The sequence below is a fragment of the Mus caroli genome, chromosome 12 (assembly GCF_900094665.2).
Source record: "Mus caroli chromosome 12, CAROLI_EIJ_v1.1, whole genome shotgun sequence".
NCBI classification, from domain to species: Eukaryota; Metazoa; Chordata; class Mammalia; order Rodentia; family Muridae; genus Mus; species Mus caroli.
In genome coordinates, this window is record NC_034581.1 from 105518259 (window position 1) to 105523540 (window position 5282).

At 45.5% G+C, this 5282-nt stretch overlaps 1 protein-coding gene and 1 pseudogene across 3 annotated transcripts in view; one reads left to right on the forward strand and one right to left on the reverse strand.

Moving 5' to 3' along the window:
• Rcor1 (REST corepressor 1) overlaps positions 1-5282 on the forward strand; it is a 97992-nt gene that overhangs the window by 24442 nt on the left and 68268 nt on the right. The window lies entirely within an intron of this gene.
• On the reverse strand, positions 4039-4437 carry LOC110307088 (annotated as a pseudogene).

Below are 5282 nucleotides of genomic sequence, written 5' to 3' on the forward strand. Positions count from 1 at the left end.
TGGATGGATGGGTGGGTGGATGGGTGGATGGATGGATGGATGGGTGGATGGATGGATGGGTGGATGGATGGGTGGATGGGTGGGTGGATGGATGGATGGATGGATGGATGGGTGGATGGATAGATGGGTGGATGGATGGATGGATGGATGGGTGGGTGGATGGATGGATGGGTGGATGGATGGATGGGTGGATGGATGGATGGGTGGATGGATAGATGGGTGGATGGATGGATGGGTGGATGGATGGGTGGATGGATGGGTGGATGGATGGATGGATGGGTGGATGGATGGGTGGGTGGATGGATGGGTGGATGGATAGATGGGTGGATGGATGGATGGGTGGATGGATGGATGGGTGGATGGATGGATGGATGGGTGGATGGATGGGTGAATGGATGGATGGGTGGATGGATGGATGGGTAGATGAATGGATGGGTGGATGGATGGATGGATAAATGGGTGGATGGGTGGATGGATGGGTGGATGGATGGGTGGTAGAAGAGGCAAAGTATTTGCCTTTAGTAGGGGAGGTAAGCAGGGTAGTTTAAAATTACAACTCCAAGATTATGAACTCTTCTGTGGTAGAAATGGCTAGTCTTGTTTAGGCTCTAGTCTTACTTGCAGTAATTGATTAAATGTTTGAAATAGAAGGGAAATAATTGAAATAATTTTCAGGAAGAGTGGAGGAATAGCAGATCTGAAAGAGGGGGAAGGAGAAGCTCTGCATGGAAGCCTGAGAAATAGAGGGAAAAAGTCTGCCTAAGGGCCTTAGTGGATCACTGACTGAAGTCGGTAAGAAAGCCGTGATTTCTGGATTCTGCCCTTACTGTAGCAGTGAAAGATCCACGCCTTGAACCAAAGAGACGGACATTAGATTTACTCGAAAGATAATTGCATAGGCAAGGCAGGACACAGGCAGGTGGGCGTATGAATGTGCTTTGCTGCGTATGGCATGATAGCCTTGAACTAGAGGGTATCCTGCAGCTCAGCCTTCCGAGTGCTAAGAGTTGTGGTGTGGACTGCCATGCCTGGCTGAGAAGGAATGTTTGTATTTATTAATTAATGTAATAGGCTTTATGTTCAGTTTAATGGCTTCTTTTCTGCCATTTATTGGCCGATTGCTTTTGTTTGTCACGGTTTCACTGTGTAGCTCTGGCTGGCCTGCAGCCCTATGTCTGTAGACCACACTACTCTCCTGGGTGCTGGCATTCAGAGTGTTTGTGCAGCTTGCTTGCTTTTTTTGAGAAATGGGCCTTGAACTTGCATTGCTGCCTCAGTTTGCTGCTGACTGGAGTCTGGCATGTGTCCCCACGGCTGCTCTGCTATTATTGATTTGTTCCTCCTGTTCGTGCACTCATGGCTTCCCAGTTCATTCAGTAGTGATGTCTGGGTCATAACCTCTGTGGCTTTTATGATTCATTTTTATTTCATGTATGTATGTATGTATGTATGTAGTATGTATGTTTGTTTGTTTGTTTTTGGTTTTTTGAGACAGGGTTTCTCTGTATCCCTGGCTGTCCTGGAACTCACTCTGTAGACCAGGCTGGCCTCAAACTCAGAAATCCACCTGCCTTTGCCTCTGCCTCTCAAATGCTGGGATTAAAGACGTCCACCACCACTGCCCGGCTTTCATGTATGTTTTGCTTGCATGTATTAATATGTCCATCATGTGCATGCTTGGCGATCACAGAGGTCAGAAGATGGGATTGGATCCCCTAGAACTAGAGTTACAGATGGTTGAGAACCACCACGTGGGTACTGAGAACTGATCCTAGGTCCTCTGCAAGAACAAGTGCTCTTAACCACTGAGCCATCTCTGCTGCTCCAGTAACTATTGGTTTTTATTTGGCGCCCACATTACTCCAAATGTGACCCTTGAAGATAACATCCTTTTCAGAAGTTATGCTTCAGGTTTTGCATGCGTCATTGCTTGTTAGTATATTTATCTTATGTTTTCCTGTGCATTCCTGATATCAGTTATTTCTGTAAGGAGCAGTCATTTCTTTTAGTGGAGATGAGTGACTAGAGAAACCAAGATCTGTCGAGCATGGCGGCGCACGCCTTTAATCCCAGCACTCGGGAGGCAGAGGCAGGCAGATTTCTGAGTTCAAGGCCAGCCTGGTCTACAAAGTGAGTTCCAGGACAGCAAGGGCTAAACAGAGAAACCCTGTCTCGAAAAACTAAAAAAAAAAAAAGAAAAAGAACTGAAGATCTGAGCATCAGATAGGAACATATGTTGTAAGGGTATTGATGGTCCATCTCTCTCAAGGCAGAACCTGTAAGGAGTATGTGCACACGCCCAGTCATCTTATACACTTAGAAGCTGCGAGTCCGTACCATGCTGCTGTCTTGATTCAGAGCCTTAGTGTTTATGAACTGCCTTCTCTGTTGATTTGTAGCTCCCGCCTCTGCTTCTCTCTTTACATTAAAAATAGAAAGATCTATCTGAGCGCATTGAGTGCAGTGCCTGCAGAGGTCTGGGGTCAGATCCCTAGGAGCTGCAAGCCAGCTGGGTGGGTGCTGGGAATTGAACTCAGGAGCCTCAAGAGAGCAGTATGTCCTCCTAACCACTGAGCCATCTCTAGCCCACCTTCTGTAGTTCTCATTTGTTTTGTTTGGTTTTTGTTGAGTTGGTTTTTGTTGTTTTGTTTTAATCTCCTGTAAGCAGCCTGGCTTCAAACTCAGCATGTATCTTTGGCCTTGAACTCTTGATCCTCTCACTTCTCTCCAGCTCTCTGATGGCATGTCGACAGGCAGGAGCCACCAAGCCTGGCTATTTATTTATCCCTAATAGACTTACTTACTTGGTTTCTCAAAACTTGCTTTGGATATGGGATTCAGGAGCGGGATGAAAGGAAAGAGAATTCCTAGGCTAATGAGAGTGCACTAGTTATGCAGACAGCTACCAGCCAGTCCCCATGGGTGAGTGAGTAAATCCAGATGCTGATGTGAATTTGGGGATAAGAAAACAAAAAACCAAACAAGCAAAAAAAAAAAAAAGTAATTGTAATTACAGGTAAAACATTTTGTAAAAATAGACATGACACCATGGTATGTGGTATGACTCAGCTATATAATATTCACAGGGTTAAATGCATTGGAAACTGTGGGCTGATCAGAGGGGGTTAAGGTTAAAAAAGCCAAATCCTCTTTCTCTATAACACATAGAGGCAGATAGAATTGAAATTTTTGTTTGTTTTTGTTTTCTTTTTAAAGATTTACTTATTTATTTTATGTGTATGAGTACACTGTAGCTGTACAGATGGTTGTAAGCCATCATATGATTGCTGGGAATTGAACTCAGGACCTCTGCTCACTCGGCCCCGCTCACTCCAGTCCACAGATTGATTATTATATGTAAGTACACTGTAGGTGTCAGATCTTATTACGGATGGTTGTGAGCCACCATGTGGTTGCTGGGATTTGAACTCAGGACCGTCAAAAGAGCAGTCAGTGCTCTTACCTGCTGAGCCATCTCACCAGCCTGTTGTTGTTTTCTTCTTTTCTTTTCTTTTCTTGTTTTTGTTTTTGTTTTTTGAGACAGGGTTTTTCTGTATAGCCCTGGCTGTCCTGGAACTCACTTTGTAGACCAGGCTGGCCTCAAACTCAGAAATCCGCCTGCCTCTGTTGTTTTTTTCAAAACAGGGTTTATCTATGCAGCCCTGGCTGTCTGTCCTAGAACTAGATCAGAATGGCCTCCAACTCAGACATCTGGTTGTCTCTCCCTTCTGAGTGCTGGGCCTGAAGGCATGCATCACCACTGCCCAGCATAGAACTGAATTTTTTTTTTTTGGCTGCCCATATGTTTATTAACAAAGGGGACAACCACACACACACACCCCACAAGTATGTTTAGGAACCTTAACCTTGACAATACCCACCCTCCCAATACCCCTCTTCTCTAGGACCCTTCCCAAACTTTGGGGGCCTTCTAGCATCTTTTTAAATCTGAAAACCACATGAATATGCTGTCTCGACTCTGCCTTTTATGCCCCTATCCTCCTGTCCCTGTGTAGATGAAAATCTCTAGGAAGCTGCTCAGTCATTCAGGTTTAGATCAAAATGTGCATATAACTCCTTGCCTTGTGTCACAGCCAGCTTCCCCAGCAGCATCTGTGAGCCATCCTTGATGTCATTGTACTCATGGAGGAAGGAGATTGCTGCTGTAGTTCAATCACACGGTAGCCCTCTGCTATTAACTGAGAGATCTCCTTGTCCAGCACATCTTGCTTCTCCTTCAGTTTCTGAACGTCAGAGCTCAAGGTCTCCTCGTTGGCATCATCACTGTCATCAATCATGGGGAATGGCCGTTGCGGTGATCCGTAGCCCCCACGATAAAGTCGGCTGAATTCTGACTCACCCCTCCTGAACCCTAAGGTCCAGGGCATCCGGAACGGGGTGGGCTTAAACTCTGAAGGGTCCAGGGTTGGGGTTAAAGGCTGCTTCAGGGAACTAGAAATTGACAATGACGGAGACCACCAACCGCCCCACCAGAACTGAAACTTTTAAAAAAGCAGTTTGAGCATGTTGTTAGAAGCTGATAGAATAGAATATGGTTCTTTGCCCAGAAATAATACCTGGCTCAGAAATAATTGCTGGGTTTGGCAAGGAGCATTAACTTATAATAGAATCCAGATACCTGCTGGGCAGTGGTGACACACGCCTTTGATCCTAGCAGAGTCAAGCAGATCTGAGTTTGAGGCCAGCCTGGTCTACAGAGTGAGTTCCAGGACAGCCAGGACCACACAAAGAAACCCTGTCTTGAACAACAAACAAACAAACAAACAACTGTTGATCCCTATTTGAGAGTAGGTGTCACTGTTGTTTAGGCTGGCCTTATTCATTCTGTAGCCCAGGGAAACTTTAAATTTAGGATTTTGCTGCCTTAGACTCAGACTGGGATTATAGCTCTGCACCACCACCAAGCACAGCTTCAGGAAACAGAGGCAGGTGGATTTCTGAGTTTGAGGCCAGCCTGATGATCTACAGAGTGAGTTACAGAACAGCCAGGGCTACACAGAGAAGCTGTCTCGTGAAGAAAAAAAATACCTTTGTGTTGAATTGGTCAGAATAAGTAGGAGTTAACTCAAGGCCTTTAGAATGCTAGACCGAGAGCCTGCCAACCTTACTCTGGCCCCTCTTCTTTGGTTTTGTTTGTTTGTTTGTTTGAGATAATGTCTTCCGAATGACCTTGAACTTATAATTCTCCTGCCTGCAATCCAAGTTGTGTGTACGTGTGTGTGTGTGTGTGTGTGAGAGAGAGAGAGAGAGAGAGAGAGAGA